The following is a 24477-nucleotide window of genomic DNA, read 5'->3' as shown; positions in this document are numbered from 1 at the left end:
AGTATATACATATGAGATTAGTAATATAGGGTATGTAAACAAAGTGGCATAGTTTAAAGTGACTAGTGATACATGTATTACATAAAGATGCAGTAGATGATATAGAGTACAGTATACAGTGCCTTGCGAAAGTTTTCGGCCACCTTGAACTTTGCGACCTTTTGCCACATTTCAGGCTTCAAACATAAAGATATAAAACTGTATTTTTTTGTGAAGAATCAACAACAAGTGGGACACAATCATGAAGTGGAACGACATTTATTGGATATTTCAATTTTTTTTAACAAATCAAAAACTGAAAAATTGGGCGTGCAAAATTATTCAGCCCCTTTACTTTCAGTGCAGCAAACTCTCTCCAGAAGTTCAGTGAGGATCTCTGAATGATCCAATGTTGACCTAAATGACTAATGATGATAAATACAAACCACCTGTGTGTAATCAAGTCTCCGTATAAATGCACCTGCACTGTGATAGTCTCAGAGGTCCGTTAAAAGCGCAGAGAGCATCATGAAGAACAAGGAACACACCAGGCAGGTCCGAGATACTGTTGTGAAGAAGTTTAAAGCCGGATTTGGATACAAAAAGATTTCCCAAGCTTTAAACATCCCAAGGAGCACTGTGCAAGCGATAATATTGAAATGGAAGGAGTATCAGACCACTGCAAATCTACCAAGACCTGGCCGTCCCTCTAAACTTTCAGCTCATACAAGGAGAAGACTGATCAGAGATGCAGCCAAGAGGCCCATGATCACCTTGGATGAACTGCAGAGATCTACAGCTGAGGTGGGAGACTCTGTCCATAGGACAACAATCAGTCGTATATTGTACAAATCTGGCCTTTATGGAAGAGTGGCAAGAAGAAAGCCATTTCTTAAAGATATCCATAAAAAGTGTTGTTTAAAGTTTGCCACAAGCCACCTGGGAGACACACCAAACATGTGGAAGAAGGTGCTCTGGTCAGATGAAACCAAAATTGAACTTTTTGGCAACAATGCAAAATGTTATGTTTGGCGTAAAAGCAACACAGCTGAACACACCATCCCCACTGTCAAACATGGTGGTGGCAGCATCATGGTTTGGGCCTGCTTTTCTTCAGCAGGGACAGGGAAGATGGTTAAAATTGATGGGAAGATGGATGGAGCCAAATACAGGACCATTCTGGAAGAAAACCTGATGGAGTCTGCAAAAGACCTGAGACTGGGACGGAGATTTGTCTTCCAACAAGACAATGATCCAAAACATAAAGCAAAATCTACAATAGAATGGTTCAAAAATAAACATATCCAGGTGTTAGAATGGCCAAGTCAAAGTCCAGACCTGAATCCAATCGAGATTCTGTGGAAAGAACTGAAAACTGCTGTTCACAAATGCTCTCCATCCAACCTCACTGAGCTCGAGCTGTTTTGCAAGGAGGAATGGGAAATGATTTCAGTCTCTCGATGTGCAAAACTGATAGACATACCCCAAGCGACTTACAGCTGTAATCGCAGCAAAAGGTGGCGCTACAAAGGATTAACTTAAGGGGGCTGAATAATTTTGCACGCCCAATTTTTCAGTTTTTGATTTGTTAAAAAAGTTTGAAATATCCAATAAATGTCGTTCCACTTCATGATTGTGTCCCACTTGTTGTTGATTCTTCACAAAAAAATACAGTTTTATATCTTTATGTTTGAAGCCTGAAATGTGGCAAAAGGTCGCAAAGTTCAAGGGGGCCGAATACTTTCGCAAGGCACTGTATACATAATCATATGAGATGGGGTGGTAGTCTTTTAGCTCAGTTACCTAGCTTTCTTGGGAACAGGGACAATGGTGGCCTAACCCCCTCGGGCAGATTACGTCGGTAGTCCAGTCGTGAAGGTCCGGCGGGGCTCTGTACCGGCAGTAAAATGGGTCCAGGCCAAATGGCAAAATAGGTATTGTAGCCCAGGAGTGGCTGATGGAACTCTTCAGCTAGCCGGGAGAAGGGCCTAGCTTGGGCTTGCTCCAGGCTAGTTGGTGCTTGCTTCTGGAAAGAGACGTTAGCCAGGAGGAGACATTCAGCTTGCAGATAGCTAGCTGCGGTGATCCAGGTGAAAAGGTTCAGAGCTAGCTGTGGGAATCTGGGGATATGGAGTGTAAAATAGGTTCGGTATGCTCTGGTTAGAATCGTGTTGTGCAAACTGGTGAGAGTTTTTCGAGATAAAGGTTATCTGACAACCGCTAGCAGTGGTTAGCTGACTACTAGCTAGTAGCTAGGACAGAGACATTAGCCAGGAGTAGACACTCGGATTGCAGCTAGCCAGCTGCAATGATCCAGGTGAAAAGGTTCAGAGCTTGCGATGAGAGTCCAGAGATATGGAGATAAAATAGGTCCAATATGCTCTGGTTTGAATGATGTTGTGCAAACTGGCGAGAGTTTACTGAGCTAACGGCTAGCTGATGACCACTAACAGTGGTTAGCTGACTACTTGAAAACACTTTAGAAAAAAGCAGATCCACACCACATTGGGTGAGGCGGGTTGCAGGAGAGTATTTTGAAGTTGAGGTTTAGAAAAAATATAAAAAAGCTATGCGAAGAAAAAATATATAAAAGATGTATACATGGGACTTGACAAAGACGAGGACAAAGACATCTGACTGCTACTCCGTCTTGGAACTAAAATGAAAAAATGTGTGTTATCTTAAGGGTCGAAAATTACCCTCCACTGCGTTTAACAGCAGAGAAAAACCCCTAAATGATTGTTGTTGAACTTGAAATTTGATGACTTTTCCTAGAGTGACCCCAACATTAGAAAAAGTGAAACATCGCCTTTGTTTATATTTCCATGAAAGCTGTACACCACCGGGGTACAAAGATTGTCTAGGGTAATTTTTTACCCTGCAGTTATAAAATAATTTACACACACACACACACACTCACAAACACACACACTCCCAAGACACATACACACTCCAAAGACACACACACACACACACACACACACACACACACACACACACACACACACACACACACAATGAGAAATTGAGATTGTGTGCTGCTGATTGAACTAAATCTTTCTTGTGCATGTGCTGCATCTTCCCTCCACGCCCCCATACATGACTCAAGTTCACAGACAAAATAAAAACAATTTCAGACAAAATTAACTAAATTTCAGACAAAATAAAAATTTCTTCAAAGCATTGTTTACTAATGGGTAATGCAGTCAGTTTAAAGGTGCTGCAGATGACATTCCCCCCAGCTCTCTCTTTGTTGAAGCCATGAGTGCACGTTTCAGTGCCCAACAGGTCGAAGATCTGATTATTATTTATTTATTTAATTCCCAGATGTCCAGGAGGAACAAGAGAACAATGATTTAGAAGAGGAGGGGGTATCTGAAATGGAAGATGGGGAAGAACACAACCCAGAGCACGATGCATCATCTTCAGATGAATAAGAAATCCCCCAAGCTAAAAGAGATTTTTTTTCAAAGAACAGCAAAATAACATGGTCCTTGTCACCATATGACAACCAGGGCAGGAGGGCAGCACAAAATGTCATACGGATGACCCCAGGGTCCACAAGACATGCTATTGCCCATGCAAAAAATCATCCTGGAGATGACAAATTTGGAAGGTTTTCATAAATATGGAGACAACTGGAAAAGGATATGATGTGATTGACCTGGGTGCTTACATAGGGCTGCTAATCTTGGAGGGCGTGTATGGTCCGAGGCAAGGCTAAATGTAGTCTCTGGGATGCAGAGAGTGGAAGGGAGATCTTCCGTGCCACGATGCCACTAAAAGTCTTTCACGATTTGATAACCGTGAGTCAAGACCTGCAAGATGTGTGAGAGACAAACTGGCGGCCATAAGAGAGGTCTGGGAGAAGTGGGTGGAGCGTCTGCCATACCTCTACAACCCTGGGCCTGAAGTAACAGTGGATGAGCAACTGGTTCCATTCAGAGGTCAATTTTTATTTTCATATCTGTAATGTAAATGATTTTTACTGTTAATTTTATTATGTATTGCTGTAATATCATTGATTTACGCTTGGAAGATGCAGGTCTACACAGGGAAGCCAACCAACGGAGGCCCAGAGAAGTACCAGGGGATGTGGGTTGTGCTTGATGCCACAGATGGACTGAGGGGGCACAATGTCACATGTGACAATTTCTTCACCTCTTATGAACTCAGCCAGCAGCTCCTGAAGAGGAAGATCACCATGGTTGAAAGAACAAGCCTGAACTCCCCCCTGCACTTCTCGCATCAAGGGGGAGAGAGGCCTTCTCATCAAAGTTTGCCTTCACCCCTACCACCACTCTAGTTTCTTACCTCCCAAAGAGGAACAAGAATATGGCTCTCCTGAGCACACTGCACAAAATGTCTGAGATCAGTGACAGTGAGGACAGGAAGCCAGCCGTCATCCTAGACTACAACCACAACAAAGGAGGCATGGACAACATGGACAAGGTGATTGGAACTTACAGCTGCAGGAGGATGACCGCTGGCTTCAGGTCATCTTCCATAACATCATTGATGTTTCCTCATACAATACCTTTGTGATATGGAACAAGATCAATCCTACCTGGATTCCTGATAACCAGAACAAGAGGAGTGTGTTCCTGGAGCAGCTGGGAAAGGCACTTGTAATCCCACACATTCAAACAAGGGAGCGCCTCCCCCGCACAGCAGCCTCTGCAGCACTTGTGAAAGCTGTTCAGGGGGCTGAATCTTGTCCTGATCCACCTGAGGCTGCAGCTGGGGCAAGCAATAGGAGGAGATGCCAATTCTTCCCCCCAAAGAAGTACTATAAAACATATACTATGTGCTGCACATGTGAGAAATACATCTGCAAAGTCCATGCACACACACTTGCATACCATCCTACATGTGCTAATTAGAGTTGATTGATTTATATTCTTGACGTGTTTGTTTTGTATCTATTATCTTATTTTATTTTATTCTTATTTATTGTTGTTGTTTATACACCTTGTGGAGGGGTAGTGGGTCAAAAAATGGGATAAGACTAGTATTTTGTAGTTGAATTCCCTATTGTACAGTATATACGAATATATCACTATGTTGCCAAAAAAGTTCAAGACTTATTGTTTCCCTTCAATAAAATGCATTCAAAACTACTTTCTGCACATTTCTGTTACTTTCTTAGGCTATACAAGTGCTATCTCTTGCTAAAAAAAATTATGTTTACACGTTTAGCAATAATAACAATAATAATAAACCTCTACTTTAGCAAAGAAAGCAATTATGACAGGTGTTTTGTAATAAAAACGAGTGGTGTCCACTGATTAAATACAGTCTTTCTACATTGTGAAGAGGGAAAACCCAGATATTCACAAAGTTTGCGATGAATGACAGGTTGTTTCTTCATGCAAAATAGATTTGGGGTTTAAAATTAAATTAATTTGCTTCATATTAGGGGTTGAGTGAAGGTTGGTCATTTTTGACCTTTAGGACAAGGGGAGTATACAGAATGTTAAGACTGCACAAGGGTTAAGAATGAACTTACTCTCAAAACTGAACAATGAGAACTAACTGTTATTTGTCAAATTGATGCAAACAGAGCTTTTAATGTGTATCAATAACTCAAGGCTGGAGAGATGATGAAATATCTAGCTAACTTCACTGCATATATTTTAGAGAAGAAGACAAAGAAAGTTTGGCTTTAATACTCTGACTCTAAGTCAGTGTACACGTGTCAGACAATAAGACCTGTAAAACACAGACCCCTGACCGTGATGAGAAACAGACAAACAGTCCACTGAGCCAACATTATATTATCAAATTCCATCAGTCCCACTGTTTTATCAGAGCAGTATCTATTTTGAGAAAGATTATACGATGCTTTGGGATTTCAGAAAACCATTTTACCACGGTGTTCCTTTCGCTAGTCCCTCTGTTTTTACAGTTGATGTGTGAAACTGATTCCTCTGTCCTCTGCAAAGCCTTGCCATCTGGATTGCTGCTTAAGACTAATGCCTGTCATGGTTCAGAATGTATATGTATAAGCTACCCAGTATTTTCTGTAGTAATCTCTGACAAACATACCCAACTGAATTAAAAAGGGCATCTTACAGATAATAAGAACATCATAGAAATACATTCCATGTGGAATTATAAAGTAATTGATAAAATTCCATTGTGGAATCAAGGCTGCATTACACATGAAAGAAGTCGTAATAGAGTTAAAGCATTTAATTAATAGTCATTCCATTAACAGATGGTGTACAGTCTACCACCACTCTGTGTTGGAGTGTAATAAGCTGCATCCCAAATGGCACTCTATTCCCTATGTAGTACACTACTTTTTACCATAGCCCATAGTGCTCTGGTTAAAAGTAGTGCACTATGTAGGGAATAGGGTTTGCATTTGGTATGAAGGCTTAGACTGTAATGCTTTTATACTAATCAAACGGGTTACATCATACACTCTTTATTTCCTTACAAAGCCTGTGATATCTGACGTGCCAGCACCATGCAGTAGACTAGCTGTAGATTACCAGCCTTTCAGCAGGATGCACTGACTACTCTGCTGTAGGGGTAAGAGGTTGAGTATATATTTATGAAATGCTAATGTAAGGTCATAATGCTAATTAAAATGTAACAATCAGCAATTACTATGTTACCATTGAAGTTTTACTTTGTGGTATGTGTATGTTGGTAATTCTTCATGTACAAGATATAAACATTTTTCCAATAAAGGACTGTTACTACTGCATACACTGTAGCTTTGAAGTACGGACAACAGATAGCAATACCAATATACTTTAATTGGTCTATGTGCTGCATCTACCATTTTTGGAGATGCAAAGTTAAACATTTATTCAAGAAAATGTAAACAGAATCTTGTATCAAACAACATCTCATCAAATAAAACATCTGATCTCAAAGAGTGATGTCTTCTAGACCAAGGCAATATGTTTACAGTTGATACAGATTGACAGTTCAGCAAATAAAATTCATACACATCCCACACAAAGTCATTTTGATATTCTCATTTTTATATGAAAATCAAGATTTTGATTCATTTTATTGTATTATTAAAGTGTCATCGTCAGGATGCCCAGCCCACATGTGCTTATAAGACACAATATTTGCTGTAGCAAAATAAAATATTAATGTATACAGTGCGTTCAGAAAGTATTCATATCCCTTGACTTATTCCCCATTTTGTTGTGTTACAGCCTGAATTCAACATGGATGAAATCATTTTTTCTCTCTCACCCATCTACACACCATAGCCCTAAATGACAAAGTGAAAACATAGGTTTATTTTTTTAGCAAATGTATTGAAAATGAAATATGATATTTACATAAGTATTTTCTTTAGTCAATTCTTTGCATAAGCACCTTTGGCAGCGATGACAGCTATGAGTCTTTCTGGGTAAGTCTCTAAGAGCTTTCCACACCTGGATTGTGCAACATTTGCCCATTATTCTTGTCAAAATTATTCAAGCTCTGTCAAATGGTTTGTTGATCTTTGCTAGACAACCATTTCCAGGTGTTGTCATAGATTCTCAAGTAGATTTAAATCATACTCTAACTCGGCCACTCAGGAACATTCACTGTTTTTTTGGTAAGCAACTCCAGTGTAGATTGGCATTGTGTTTAAGTTTATTGTTAAGTTTAAATGTTTATTCGTCTCCCAGTGTCTGATAGAAAGCAGACTTAACCAGGTTCCCTCTAGGATTTTGCCTGTGCTTACTGTAGCTCCATTCAGTTTATTTTTTTATCTTGAAAAACTCCCCCGTCCTTAACGATTGCAAGCTTACCCATAACATGAAGTAGCTAACACCATGCTTGAAAAAATGAATACTGGTAATAAGTAATGTATTGGATTGGATTTTCCCCTTACATAACACTTTGTATTCATGACAAAAAGTTTATTGTCTTGCCACTGTAACGGCCGTTGTTGGTGGAAAAAGGTGAGGACCAATGCGCAGCGTGGTAAGTGTCCATATTGATAATTTATTATCACGAGAACACTAAACAAAATAACAAAGGAGAATGAACGAAACGAAACAGTCCTGTCTGGTGTAGACACAAAGTAATTCCGCACCTAACAACATGGAATCAGCAGGAGCACCCGCACCTCCTCTCTCATCGATGGAGGAAAGGGTCCTCCATCATACCAGTGTTCTCCACAGGATTGGTTCAGCGATGGATCTAATGATGGAGAGGATGGATCGATGGGAGAGTAGTGGCCTTCCCACCTCATCTCCAGCACCCCCCCCCACCCCCCACCTCCAGCACCTGCTGCCCCTGCTACCGCATCCGGCTCGGGGGCTCTTCAGCTGGCGCTCACACAGGACTATGATGGAACTGCGGCTGGGTGTCAGGGGTTCCTCCTACACGTTGAACTTTACATGGCAACCAGTCGTCCTACTCCCTCCGGAGAGGAGAACGTGAGCGCCCTCGTCTCCTGTCTGACTGGACAAGCCCTAGAGTGGGCAAACGCAGTGTGGAATGGCCCAGACTCTGCGAGGGATCACTCCCCCGAGTTCACCCACCGATTCTGAGCTGTATTTGATCACCCACCAGAGGGTCGTGTGGCAGGTGAACGGCTGTTCCACCTGCGTCAGGAGACGAGGAGCGAGCAGGACTTTGCCCTGGAGTTCAGGACCTTGGCCTCAAGAGCACGGTGGAACGACAGGGCCTTGATAGACCATTTCCGATGTAGCCTCAGGGAGGATGTCAGCAGGGAGCTAGCATGTCGGGACATCACCCTCATGCTGGATGAGCTCATCGACATGTCCATCCGTCTTGACAACCTGCTGGCTGCCTGCGGGCGTTCGGAACAGGTCCTGTCGTTTCCACCTCCCGGCCCTCCTGCTCCTATCCCTATGGAGTTAGGGGGGGCGGCTTCGAGGGGGACCGGAGGAGGAGTTTCCTCCTGCACCAGTTGACACACGGCCGACCGGTGCTGGAGGAACTCGTCTGGGAGTCCGGAGGGCAGGCGGAGCACTACTCGATCACCCCAGGTGAGTCAGCAGTTAGACCTACCTTTCCCCGTGCACTCTTTAGATACCCGGCCATTAGGGTCAGGAGTGGTCAGGGAGGCCACGGTGCTGCTGGACATGGTAACGCAGGAGAGTCAAAAGGAGCAGATTAGTCTGTTCCTTATCGATTCACCTGCGTTTCCAGTGGTGTTGGGAATTCCCTGGCTAGCTCAGCACAACCCAGTGATTTCCTGGCGACAGGGGGCTCTTAAGGGGTGGTCAGAGGAGTGTTCAGGCAGGTGTACAGGAGTTGCCGTTGATGCGACTACGGTGGAGAGTCCAGACCAGGTTTCCACCGTGCGCATTCCCTCTGAATATGCCGATTTGGCTATCACCTTCAGTAAAAGGAAGGCGACCCAATTACCACCCCATCGTCGAGGGGACTGCGCGATAGACCTGGAGAACGCTGAACTTCCTAGGAGTCACGTGTACCCCTTGTTCCAGGAGGAGACTGTAACTATGGAGACACATGTTGCTGAATCGCTGGGACAGGGGTACACTCGGCCCTCCGCATCACCCGTCTCCTTGAGCTTCTTTTTTGTGAAGAAGAAGAAGGGAGGTCTGCGTCCGTGCATTGATTATCGAGGACTAAATTCCATCACAGTGGGGTTTAGTTACCCACTACCTCTCATCGCTACGGAGGTGGAATCATTTAACGGGGCGCGCTTCTTCACAAAACTGGACCTGAGGAGTGCGTATAATCTGGTGCGTATCCGGGGAGGAGATGAGTGGAAAACTGCATTTAGTACTACATCTGGCCATTATGAGTACCGCGTCATGCCATATGGGTTGAAAAATGCTCCAGCCGTCTTCCAATCCTTCGTAGATGAGATTCTCCGAGACCTGCTCGGGCAGGGAGTAGTAGTGTACATCGATGATATCTTGATCTATTCGCGGCACATGTGCCTCTGGTGTGTAAGGTACTTGGGTGACTGCTGGAGCATGACCTATATTGCAAGGCGGAGAAATGTGTGTTCTTCAAACAGGGCGTTTCCTTCCTAGGCTATTGTATTTCCACCTCCGGGGTGGTGATGGTGATGGAGGGTGACCGCGTTACAGCCGTGCGTAATTGGCCGACTCCGACCACGGTGAAAGAGGTGCAGCGGTTTTAAGGGTTTGCCAATTAGTACCGGAGGTTTATCTGGGGTTTTGGTCAGGTGGCTGCTCCCATTACCTCACTGCTGAAGGGAGGACCGGTGCGCTTGCGTTGGTCAGCAGAGGCGGGCAGAGCTTTCAATCGTCTGAAGGAGCTGTTCACCAACGCGCACGTGTTGGCGCATCCGGACCCCTCTTTAGCGTTCATAGTGGAGGTGGACATGTCCGAGGCGGGAGTCGGGGCCGTGCTGTCCCAGCACTCGGGCGTGCCACCCAAGCTCTGCTTAGCGGAACTATGACGTGGAGGACCAGGAGTTGTTAGCTGTAGTCAAGGCTCTGAAGGTGTGGAGACATTGGCTTGAGGGGGAGAAACACCCTTTTCTCATTTGGACTGACCATAGTAATCTCAAGTATATCCGGGCAGCGAGGATACTAAATCCGTAACAAGCTAGATGGGCCATGTTTTTTACCCAGTTTCGGTTGACCATCTCGTACCATCATTCCACCTTCATGTCTCGGGGCACAGGTGGTATGGGAGGTGGACGCGGAGATTGAGAGGGCCTCACGGTTAGAGCCGGCCCCCCCTGACTGTCCAGCGGGGGATCAGTACGTGCCGAGGGGGCCCCGGGATAAGCTAATCCGTTGGGCTCATACTCTCCCCTCCTCGGGTCATCCTGGCATCGAAAGGACAATGCGGAGTCTTAAAGGGAGATTCTGGTGGCCCACGTTGGCTAAGGACGTGAGATTTTATGAACACACCTGCTCGGTGTGTGCTCAGAGCAAGGCTCCTCGGCACTTGCCTAGAGGGAAGATACAGCCCCTCCCCGTTCCACAACAGCCGTGGACACACTTATCGGTGGACTTTCTTACCGACCTTCCCCCATCCCAGGGAAGTACTACAATCCTGGACGTTGTGGATCAGGTTTTCTAAGTCCTGCCGTCTCATCCGTTGCCTGGTCTCCCTACGGCCCTGCAGACTGCCTTGATGGCCTTGTTTACCCATGTCTTCTGGCACTATGGGGTGCCTGAGGACATCTTTCTGATCGGGGCCCCCAATTCACGTCCAGAGTTTGGAAGGCGTTTATGGAGAGACTGGGGGTCTCGGTCAGCTTGACCTCAGGTTTTCACCCCGAGAGTAATGGGCAGGTGGAGCGCGTGAATCAGGATGTGGGCAGGTTTCTGCGGTCATATTGCCAGGACCGGCCTGGTGAGTGGGCAAGGTATGTTCCTTGGGCTGAGCTCGCTCAGAACTCCCTCCACCACTCCTCAACGAACATGTCCCCTTTTGAGTGTGTGTTGGGTTACCAGCCTGTCCTGGCCCCATGGCATCAGAGCCAGACCGAGGCTCCTGCGGTAGAGGAATGGGTACAGCGCTCCAAGGACACCTGGAAAGCCGTCCAGGAGTCGTTAAGACTAGCGGGAGAACGGCAGAAGAGGAGCGCTGACCAGCACCGCAGTGAGGCCCCCGTGTTCGCACCGGGGGACCGGGTCTGGCTCTCGACCCGAAACCTGCCCCTCTGCCTGCCCTGTCGGAAGCTGGGGCCGCAGTGTGTGGGGCCATTTAAAGTCCTGAGGAGACTAAACAAGGTGTGTTACAGGTTCCAACCTCCTAGGTATTACCGTATTAACCCCTCGTTTCATGTGTCTCTCTTCAGGCCGGTGGTGGCTGGTCCCCTGCAGGAAGGTGAGGTGCCTGAGGTCCCTCCGCCCCCTCTGAACATCGAGGGGTCCCCGGCGTACACAGTACGTGGCATTCTGGACTCGAGACGCCGGTTGAGGGGTCTACAGGTCCTCATGGACTGGGAGGGGTACGGTCCGCAGGAGAGATGCTGGGTTCCGGTGGGGGACATTTTGGATCCTTCTCTGCTGAGAGACTTCCATCGCCTCCACACGGAGGCGGTGGAAGTCGTCGTCACCGTCCTACTAGCCGCCACCGATCCCTTTTTCGTTTGTCTGTTTGTTTTGTGTTATTAGTTTCACCTGTGTTCTGTTGCACGGCTTAATGAGCTTTCCTATTTTAAGTACGTGTACCCGCCCTAGTTTTGTGCGGGATTGTCTTCATTTTACGTGTGTGCGTTTTAGGTAGAGGTGGTTATATTTTCTGGACTTGGCACCCTGTGTTTTTGGGTAGTCACTTCATGTGCTGTATTAAAGAGCACTTTTCCCCAGTGGAACTCTCTGTGCCTGATTCCTTCACCCACCTAGTCCCGCGTCACAACAAAACAGAAAACAATCACCCACAACTCAAGGGTGAAAAACAGGCTACCTAAGTATGGTTCTCATTCAGGGACAACGATTGACAGCTGCCAAATCATAGAAAAACTAACATAGACAACCCACCCAACTTACGCCCTGACCATATTAAAACAAATACATAACAAAAGAACTAAGGTCAGAACATGACAGCCACATTTTTTTGAGTATTACTTTAGTGCCTTGTTGCAAACAGGATTCATGATTTCGAATAGTTTTATTCTGTACAGGCTTCCTTCTTTTCACTCTGTCAATGAGGTTAATCTTTTGCAGTAACTACAATGTTAGTAGTTACAATCCATCCTCAGTTATCTCCTATCACAGCAATTAAACTCTGTAACTGTTTTAAAGTCACCATTGGCCTCATGGTGAAATCCCTGAGCGGTTTCCTTCCTCTCTGGCAACTGAGTTAGGAAGGGTGCCTGTTTCTTTGTAGTGACTGGGTGTATTGATACACCATCCAAAGGGTAATTAATAACTTTACCATGTCTGAAAGGGATATTCAAAGGCTGTTTTTTTACCCATCTACCAATAGGTACCCTTCTTTGCGAGGCATCCCTTGTCTTTGTTGTTGAATCTGTGTTTGAAATTCACTTCACGACTGAGGGACATTACAGATAATTGCATGTGTTGGGATACAGAGATGAGGTAGTCATTCAAAAATCATGTTAAACATTATTATTGCATACAGAGTGAGTTCAAGCAACTTATAAAAATTTTAAATAAACTGAATTCCACATTGATATAACGGGGTACTACAATGTTGCAGTGTTTAGGCCAATGCCCCCCAAAAATCTCAATTTAATAAATGTTAATAATTTAAGTGGTAACAAAACAAAATAGGGAACAAGTCAAGGGGTGTGAACAGTGGTGTAAATTACTTAAGTCAAAATACTTGAAAGTACTAATAAAATAGTTTTTCGGGGTATGTATACTATATTTTTGACAACCATTTTTTTTACTTCACTACATTTCTAAAGAAAATCATGTACTTTTAACTCCAAACATTTTCCCTGAAAACCGAAAGTACTCGTTACATTTTGAATGCTTAGCAAGACACATCTCTACTGCCTCCGATCTGAAAGACTAACTAAACAGAGAACATCCCTGGTCATCCCCTGCCTCTGATCTGAAAGACTCACTAAACACATTCTTCGTTAGTAAATTATATCTGAGTGTTCGAGCGTGCCCCTGACTATCCGTAAATTAAAATAAACAAGACAATGATGCCGTCTGGTTTGCTTAATATAAGGAATTTGAAATGATTTATATTTTTACTTTTCATACTTTAGTATATTATTGAAATTACATTTACTGTTGATACTTAAGTATATTCCAAACCACTGGGTAACTTTCACATCTACTTTAGTCATTTTCTATTAAGGTATCTTTACCTTTACTGAAGTACAACAATTGGGTACTTTTTCCACCACTGGGTGTGAATACTATCTGAAGGCACATATACATGAGGTCTCATCAAGAACTTTGATGAAAAAATATCTACATTTCTCAAAAGATGCTTTCTTTGCAATGCAATGCATGTTTAATAAAAATATTCAACAGATGATTTTAAAGGATAAGACCTGTTTCATTATCTTCTCAGTCAAACCATTACTTTACAGACCTGGGTTCAAATCAAACATATTTTAAATACTTTAGCTGGGCTTAGTTGAGCTTGTCTGGCGAAATGGAAGCAATAGAATAGTTGCAAAAGTGCCAAACCCAGTCATCAGCCAGTCCAGGCAAGCTAAAGAAAATGCTAAAAGTATTTTAAAGATTTAAAATAGTATTTGAACCAAGTTCTGAAGGACAGTGAGGAATAACATTTATTGGATGGGTTATTATACAAAAGAAGAACCTTCCTTAATAACGGGATTCTCATATTAAAGTCAGCTCTGCTGTGGCTCATCTCAGAGCTGCGTCAGAACAATCAGGTTGAGAACAAGTCAGACGTTGTCTTGCCGATGTCAGATTGAGGTCACACACCTAGTCGGACATGCACGTCAGTGGAGGCTGCTGAGGGGAGGATGGCTCATGATAATGGCTGGAATGGAGAAAATGGAATGGCATCAAACACATGGAAACCATGGAAACCATGTGTTTGATGTTGTTGATACCTTCCCACTGATGCCGCTCCAGCCATTACCACGTGCCCGTCCTCTCCAATTAAGGTGCCACCAACCTCCTGTGATGCACTGTACGTGGGAGGCTCCTTGTAACAAACTTCCACATGTCCAGGCAGAGAATACACAGATTATCTGCTACCATGGGCACTGTATTGTTAACTATATTCCATTCAAGATGAAGTGTAATATGTTTCAATGTCAACATTTTTCTCTTGCCTGCAAAAACCATGGGTTTGTTTCCATCTGGAGATTGTATTGCAAACATGACACTTCTAATGATCTACACTGCCACAGTTTGGCAAATCAAAATGAGTTGGTTTCATAAAAAAAAAGATGGCGGACTGAACACAGCAGTGTAGATCACCTCAAGATAAAAACGTAATAGTCAATATCAGTAAGTTAGACTAAATATTAGCACTTCACAAACAGGTGGGTAACAACCGCCAATCTGGATAACAACACAAAAGAAATCATAAGACTAGAGAAATTATCAACAAATGTTACGAAAACAAGCAACACTCAAACATGACAGAGAGTTAAACAGGTGAACCAATCTCAAAACAAAAATGTGACTCTCTACAGACAATTTGTTATTTTCACAACCAGGAATGGTAAAGGTCGAAAACGATCTTTTAAAATCAATAAATGACAAACTGGGCATACTTTAACTAGTCAGTAAGGATATAAAAGAGTTAAAACCCTTAGGGCATTTAGCCTCGGGGGATGCCTTGCTTGACCACACCCTCCTTCCTTGTTCCTGGCCTGCCCTGCCTCTTCCACCAATCCATTTGTTTCTTATGGACAGAAAAGAGCAGAAGCTCTGAGCTGTCCGATCAGGTCCATTGTTTACTGAGGTCAAGATGAGTGACGAAAAAGCTGCGACATTGGAAAATGGTACAAACAAGCTAAAAGGGACAGTCAGTAGGATTGAAACCGAAGTTAATGAACATCGCTCTGACAGAGGCGGTTACTTACAAGTATCCAAGAGAAAGAAGTTCCTGAAAGTGTAGTTATAGAGTTCCTCCTGAGAGCCCTTCAGATCCCACACGAAGCTATCCCACACGAAGCTATCCCACACGAAGCTATCCACAAAATCCACTGGAACGTGTACACCGTTTTGGACAGAGAGGGCAGAGGCATGAACGCCCAATCTTTGCCAAATGTTCTTCCTTTAAAGATAAAATAATGGTTAAAAGCCTGGGAAAAAGACTTGCTGGAACGAAAATAGTCATGAATGATCAGTTCCCGAAGGAAATTGCAGAATGGCGCAAAAAAATCTGTACCCAATCTTCAAGGAAAATAGATTGAATGGGAAACGCGTTGCTCTCGTAGTCGATAAACTGTATATTGACAACCAAATGTTCAGAGACACAAAGACTACTCCATGGCTATTCTAAAAATGACTAAGTTCTCAAAGAGGAGGTGAATAATGGAACATACAATGCTAGCCATGGTAGGGATTGTATTACAGTAATACAAAAAAATAGATAGAAAAGCAATCTTCGAATATAACTAATTGGAACACAAAAGTACTAATTCAACATGGTGGAGATAAAAACACAGCAGGCAGAAAGCACACTATGTGGGTATTTCTGGCTGTATTGTGATGGAATGTGTGGTGTGTGCTTTTTAGTGTTTGGGAGTGTGGCGTTATGTGAGAGAGAAAGGAAATGGTTGTATATCGGCATATTATTGTGGCCCTGGTGGCACAAAATCATCAAAGGTCTGACTGCACGGAGATGCTTGGGAATATGGTCAAGACGGGGGACCACGTGTGGGTGTTTCGGGAGAAGGGGGTTTATCTGATCTCCATCACCTGGGACGTGACAATGGTTAATAAAATCTTCCCATTTCTGCTCATTTTTGCTCAGTTTTGCAGGCCTTCTCATACAGCTGCAACTGTATATGCATTCGCAAATCAAGACCTTTCTTGAGTTGGGCTCTAGGATGATGCAAGTGTTGAGCATCTGAGTGTATAGTTGTTTGTGGGGGAAAGGGGCTGTGTGTGTGTGTGTGTGTGTGTGTGTGTGTGTGTGTGTGTGTGTGTGTGTGTGTGTGTGTGTGTGTGTGTGTGTGTGTGTGTGTGTGTGTGTGTGTGTTTGTCTATCCCACAACTGTCGCTAGGGAGTAAAAGATGTTAGGGACAATATAGGATGAATCACAATAATTGTTTTCTAAAATAATAATTGCTTGCCAATTTTAATGGCAATACTGGTAAGAGGTAACAATCCTTTGCATAAACTGTCTACATTACTACATATGAATAGTAAATTTGGAAATTAAGATAAACCGTTTTTTTAATCCTCCTGTTGTATTCGTTTCATGTGAATTAATTATGTGTTCCCTGTCCATAATGACCGCCTCATTATAGCGGATTATAAATCCATAATAACACATATATTATCACCTATTGTTGTGTTAGATATTTTTATAAACTTAAATTCTTGTGAACATTACTAGTTTTGAACTTCTATTTGCTATGTATGGCCTGTAGGCCTCAATTACCTAAGCTCATAGAACTAGTTTTTGAGTAAAAAAAGCATGATGTATGAATTATTTTGACTATGACAAATACTCAGATTAAACATATTGTGCTATTTATCACAGACTACTTGGGGAAAGGTTCCCGTGGGGGTTGCCATGGAAGCCAAGAAGGCGAGTGAGGTGTTTGTGTGTTTGTGTGTGCTCAAACACACATGCATGTGGGGGCCTGGGAGAAGAAGTGTGTCCATCTGATGAATGGGCACGTACCTGAACTCAGTTTTATACACTAATTGTAGTCTCACCCATTCATTTCTAATGACCGGTCATTTTTACCGGGAACACCACAGGTGTACAAAATTTAAAACACCCAAAATGTAATGAAAATCATCCAAATGTATTTGTGTGTTCAGATGCCCTGTGTGGAAAAAGTAATGGAACCTTAAGACAATCAGATTAAATTAACTACATTTTTCAGAGAGAAAACGTGTAAATCGGTCCAATTTGACCGAAACACAACAGGAGGGTTAAATATATATTACTTTTTTAATAGCTATATATATTTGAAATCAAGGTGAGGGCGATTGAAATGCTTTTGGTGGTTGATCTGCTTCTGTTCTGTGGGTGGCACTATGTGCGCTTATCAAATCAAATCAAATTGATTCATATAGCCCTCCTTACATCAGCTGATAGTTCAAAGTGCTGTACAGAAACCCACCCTAAAACCCCAAACAGCAAGCAATGCAGGTGTAGAAGCACGGTGGCTAGGAAAAACTTCCTAGAAAGGCCAAAACCTAAGAAGAAACCTAGAGAGGAACCAGGCTATGAGGGGTGTGCCGGGTGGAGATTATAATAGAACATGGCCAAGATGTTCAAATGTTCATAAATGACCAGCATGGTCAATTAATAATAATCACAGTAGTTGTCAAGGGTGCAGCAAGTCAGCACCTCAGTAGTAAATGTCAGTTGGCTTTTCATAGCCGATCATTAAGAGTATCTCTACCGCTCCTGCTGTCTCCAGAGAGTTGAAAACAACAGGTCTGGGACAGGTAGCACGGCCAGTGAACAGGTCAGGGTTCCATAGCTGCAGGCAGAACAGTTGAAACTGGAGCAGCAACACAGCCAGGTGGACTGGGGTCAGCAATGAGTCATCATTGCTGAGGTGTGGTCCTAGGGCTCAGGTCCTCCGAGAGAGAGAAAGAAAGAAAAAGAGAGAATTAGAGAGCATACTTAAATTCACACAGGACACCGGATAAGACAGGAGAAGTACTCCAGATATAACAAACTGACCCTAGCCCCCCGACACATAAACTACTGGAGCAGAAATAATGGAGGCTGATACAGGAGGGTTCAGGAGACACTGTGGCCCCATCCGATGATACTCCCAGACAGGGCCAAACAGGAAGGATATCGAAGGATGTGTCCCGGTCTCTCCGGGGGCCATGGGATCCGGCGGGTCGGGGGTGGTCTGCCTTGCATTGGGATGACAACCCAAGGGGTTATAGCAGCTGGAATAGTGGGGACCAATTGGAGGTTTACTTAGTAGCAATGCAAATATCATGGTACAGCTAAATGGACACTTAATCATCATGTTACTTAATGGTATGTTTACACACATATATTATGATAAATAGAAATGAAACCTGTGTCTTATTATGGTAATTGTTGAAATAAGTCTAGCCAGTTATAATTGTAATGTTTCAGCAGATAATGTGACTATCAGTATTTACCTGGCTAAAAGAGAAGGGATATAATATCTATTGTTTACAGGAAACTCATTCAACAATTTTAGAGGAAGTTTTGTGGAAAAAGGACTGGGTGGAAGAAATATTTCTCCCATGTGCAAAGAAATTCAAATGGGGTGATTTTATTAATTAAAAGTCATTTTGGTCCAAATGTGCAAATTTCCAAACAGATCCTCAAGGTAGATGGAGGATTTGAAATATGTTATTGGACCATAAACATACTGTTGAAGTAGGAAGTTTACATACACTTTAGCCAAATGCATTTAAACTCCGTTTTTCAAAATTCCTGACATTTAATAAAAGTACAAATTCCCTGTCTTAGTTCAGTTAGGATCACCACTTTATTTTAAGAATGTGAAACGTCAGAGTAATAGTAAAGAGAATTATTTCTTTCAGATTTTATTTCTTTCATCACATTCCCAGTGGGTCAAAAGTTTACATACTCTCAATTAGTATTTGGTAGCATTGCCTTTAAATTGTTTAACTTGGGTCAAACGTTTCTGGAAGCCTTCCACAACCTTCCCACAATAAGTTGGGTGAATGTTGGCCCATTCCTCCTGACAGAGCTGGTGTAACTGAGTCAGGTTTGTCGGCCTCCTTGCTCGCTTTTTTTCAGTTCTGCCCACAATTTTTCTATAGGGTTGAGGTCAGGGCTTTGTGATGGCCACTCCAATAGCTTGACTGTGTTATCCTTAAGCCATTTTTCCACAACTTGGAAGTATGCTTGGGGTCATTGTCCAGTTGGAAGACCAATTTGAGACCAAGCTGGTTAACTTCCTGACTGATGTCTTTAGATGTTGCTTCAATATATCCACATAATTTTCCTCCCTCATGATGCCATCTGTTTTGTGAAGTGCACCATACCCTCCTGCAGCAAAGCACCCCCAAAACATGATGCTGCCACCCCCGTGCTTCAAGGTTGGGATGGTGTTCTTCGGCTTGCAAGCGTCCCCCTTTTTCCTCCAAACATAACGATGGTCAGTATGGCCAAACAGTTCTATTTTTGTTTCATCAGACCAGAGGACATTTCTCTAAAAAGTAAGATCGTTGTCCTCATGTGCCATTGCAAAGCTTCTAAATTCATGACATAATTTTCTGGAATTTTCCAAGCTGTTTAAAGGCACAGTCAATTTAGTTTATGTAAACTTCTTATCCACTGGAATTGTGATACAGTGAATTATAAGTGAAATAATCTGTCTGTAAACAATTGTTGCAAAAATTACTTGTGTCATGCACAAAGTAGATGTCCTACCTGACTTGTCAAAACTATAGTTTGTTAACAAGAAATGTGTTGAGTGGTTGAAAAACAATGTTTAATGACTCCAACCCAAGTGTATATAAACTACCAACTTCAACTATATATGGCTCATTAACGGTCCACATAATTATGATTCTTCTTTGAAAACTGGAGTTTATATATAAATGCCTGGAATATTTCAGTTTAGGAGAATCTCTAAAAAATTGGGTTAAAGTTATGTATAGTAATCCTAGGTGTAAAATAGTAAATAATGGAAACATCTCAGAAAGTTTTAAACTGTCAACAGGTTTAAAGCAAGGTTGACCACTATCGGCATATCTGTTCATTATTGCCATCGAAATGTTATCTGTTAAAATTAGATCAAACAATAATATTAAGCGATTAGAAATCTATGACTTAAAAACAAAGGTGCCATTGTACGCTGATGATTCAAGTTTTCTTTTAAATCCACAATTAGAATCCCTCCACAGCCTAATAGAGGATCTAGATACATTTTCTAACCTCTCTGGATTAAAACCAAATTGTGATATTACGTATTGGATCACAAAAATATTATACTTTACATTACCGTGTAGTTTACCAATAAAATGTTCTGAATGGGGATGTGGACATACTCGGTATACATATCCCGAAAGAAAGAAATCTCACTCCAATATATTTATTTATTTTTACCCCCTTTTCTCCCCAATTTCATGGTATCCAATTGTTAGTAGTTACTATCTTGTCTCATCTCTACAACTATCGTACGGGCTCGGGAGAGACGAAGGTCGAAAGCCATGCGTCCTCGGAAACACAACCCAACCAAGCCGCACTGCTTCTTAACACAGCGTGCATCCAACCCGGAAGCCAGCCCCACCAATGTGTCGGAGGAAACCCTGTGCACCTGGCAACCTGGTTAGGGCACACTGCGCCCGGCCCGCCACAGGAGTCACTAGTGCGCGATGAGTCACTAGTGCGCGATTTTCTTATGGTTTTGCTAACACCTAGCAACGTGCTTTTTAAATTATATGTGTAAAAAATATTCAATTTGATTTGGAATGGCAAACCAGACAAAATTAAAAAGGCCTATTTATATAATGAATATGAATTCAGTGGGGAGAAATTATAAAATATATATTATATATTAAATATATATTTACCTCTCACTAAAGGCATCATTCATACAAAAGTTACACTTAAATCCGAAATGGTTCCCATTTTCAAGAATGGCCTTTTTCCCTTTATTCAGATTACAACCACTCACTTTTGGTTATTTGAAAACAAAATAATTTCCAAAATATAGTTATTTTTTAAACAAGCTATAGAAAGTTGGTTGCAATATCAGTTTAATCCACCTGCAAAGACAGAACAAATAATACAACAAACGTTGTTAAACTCAAATATACTAATTGATCATATACTAATTGATTTTTTAAGTATAATCTTTGTAAATGATATCATAAATAGGACTGGTGGAGTTCTGTCACACATGAAGCTAACACAGACATATGGAAATGTCTACTCTACCCAAAATTACAACCAACTAATTGCAGCATACCACAAAAATGGAAGAGGCAAGTGGAAGGAGGAAAAAGTAAGGAACTTGTTTGTCAGCATGGCATTAAAGACCAAAATTGATTAAAGAAAACTGTCCCGAATAAAAATATATAACAGTTTCCTTTATGGACCAAAATACTGACAGCTGTTCCATATCAATTGTAAAATAGTTGGAAAGAGATTTTTGATGTCCAGAGTTCATGGCACATGGTTTATGAAATGACATACAAAACGATGCAGGATTCAACGTTTTCAATTGAAATGATTGTATTAAATTCTTGCAACCAATGGAATGTTATATATATATGGGGGATACAATCTTCCCAGCTCTGCAGATTCTGCTGTGAGGAGGCAGAGTCATTAGATCATTTATTTTGGTACTGTCCATATGCAGCTCGTTTTTGGTCACATGTCCATGAATGGCTAAATAATTGCAACATTTACCTAGAGCTAAGGCAGCAGATAGCAATACCGGGTGATTTGAAAAGTCATAGTCAATCAAACAATAATATAATAATTATTTTAGCAAAAACGTTTTTCTTTAATTTATAATCTGTAGAAACTGTGAGAATAGAAAGGTTCAGTACTTTTGTGAAGCATCACAGCACAGTTGAAAAATATGTAAGCCCCACCTTATCTCAGCTCAATGGTCACCATAGCAGCACCCACCCATAGCACGCTCTCCAGTAGGTATATTTCACTGGTCACCCCCAAAGCCAATTCCTCTTTGGCCGCCTTTCCTTCCAGTTCTCTGCTGCCAATGACTAGAACAAAATGCAAAGATTTTTTTATTTTTTATTTTATTTCACCTTTATTTAACCATTTAGGCAAGTTGAGAACAAGTTCTCATTTACAATTGCGACCTGGCCAAGATAAAGCAAAGCAGTTCGACAGATACAACGACACAGAGTTACACATGGAGTAAAACAAACATACAGTCAATAATACAGTATAAACAAGTCTATATACGATGTGAGCAAATGAGGTGAGAAGGTAGGTAAAGGCAAAAAAAGGCCATGGAGGCAAAGTATATACAATATAGCAAGTAAAACACTGGAATGGTAGATTTGCAATGGAAGAATGTGCAAAGTAGAAAAAAAATAATGGAAAAGATCACTGAAGCTGGAGACTCATATCTCCCTCCCTGATTTTTAGAAACAGCTGCCAGAGCAGCTCACAGATCACTGCACCTGTACATAGCCCATCTGTAAACAGCCCATCCAACTACCTCATCCCCATACTGTTATTTATATATTTATTTTGCTCCTTTGCACCCCAGTATCTCTACTTGCACATTCATCTTCTGCACATCTACCACTCCAGTGTTTAATTGCCATATTGTAATTATTTTTCCACTATGGCCTTACCTCCTTTAACCTCATTTGCACACACTGTATATAGACATTTTCTATTGTATTATTGACTGTATGTTTGTTTATTCCATGTGTAACTCTGTGTTGTTGTTTGTGTCACACTGCTTTGCTTTATCTTGGCCAGGTCGCAGTTGTAAATGAGAAATGGTTCTCAACTAGCCTACCTGGTTAAATAAAGGTGAAATAAAAATGTATAAAAAAATATGGCAAATAGAAATCCAATATGGATGGAGATAGATGGGAGGGGTTGAATGGAGCAGAAGGGTGGGACTAATAACAACAAAATAACAAATGTAAAACATACAGGGTCTGTAAAATGTACATAGGTTCAGAACTTTTGTGAAATAGCACAGTTACAAATATATGGCAAATATAAATCAAACTGGATGTACATCAGAAATAGAGGAAGGCCAGGACTAAAAACAAACAGAATATAACTATTGTAAAATAGATTGTATATATGCATATGTATGTGTATGTACTGTATGTATGTATGTATGTATGTATGTATGTACTGTATGTATATACAGTATATATATTTACCCCAAAAATATATGGAGGATTGGAAATGATGCAGACAATTACATTGATGGAAGCAACAATCTATCTGCAATATTAAAACTGATCAGCCCCCTAAAAAATAATAATAAATACATAAATAAAAAAAATAGCTGGTTTAAACTAGCATTTCAATCTATCTTTGATCACAATGCCCAACGCACATTACAGTCATCCATTTTGGCTTGGCTACTTTCAGGTTATAATCTGAGAGTTGTTTCAATAAAAACACAATCATAACTTGAGAAGCACAGTTACATACCAGGAAAAGGGACCATGTAACTAATGTTGACACATTAGTTATGACTGTTAAGGACTGGCAGAGAGGACCCAATTTTCAGCCCTGTCACAACATTGATGGAATGATGAGCTCTCTTCACAGTATCGAAACCAGTAGTGTTCAAGAGCTCCATGTCAAAAATAAAATAAAAAAAAACTTCTGTTAATTACCTTGCAAGGACATACTACATGACCAAAAGTATGTGGACACCTGCTTGTCAAACATCTCATGAAAAATGTTTATGGAGTTGGTCCCCCCTTTGCTGAACAGGCAGTTAACCCACTGTTCCTAGGCCGTCATTGAAAATAAGAATTTGTTCTTAACTGACTTGCCTAGTTAAATAAAGGTAAAATAAAAATAGCCTCCACTCTTCTGGGAAGGATTTCCACTAGATGTTGGAACATTGTTGCGGGGACTTGCTTCCATTCAGCCACAAGAGCTTGGTTGGGGTCGGGCAATGATGTTGGGAGATTAGGCCTGGCACGCAGTCGGCATTCCAATTCATCCCAAAGGTGTTCGATGGGGTTGAGGTCAGGGCTCTGTACAGGCCAGTCAAGTTCTTCTACACCAATCTTGACCTCACTTTCTGCACGGGGGCATTGTCATGAAACAGGAAAGGGTCTTCCCCAAACTGTTGCCTCAAAGTTGGAAGCACAGAATCGTCTAGAATGTCATTCTATGCTGTAGCGTTCAGATATCCCTTCACCGGAACAAAGGGGGCCTAGTCCCAATTATAAAAACAGACCATGACCATTATTTCTCCTCCTCCACCAAACTTTACAGTTGGCATTATG

Source organism: Oncorhynchus mykiss, chromosome 25 (genome assembly GCF_057628025.1).
Source record: "Oncorhynchus mykiss isolate SJ-2025 chromosome 25, ASM5762802v1, whole genome shotgun sequence".
Lineage (NCBI taxonomy): Eukaryota > Metazoa > Chordata > Actinopteri > Salmoniformes > Salmonidae > Oncorhynchus > Oncorhynchus mykiss.
Note: the sequence above shows the minus strand (reverse complement) of the source record.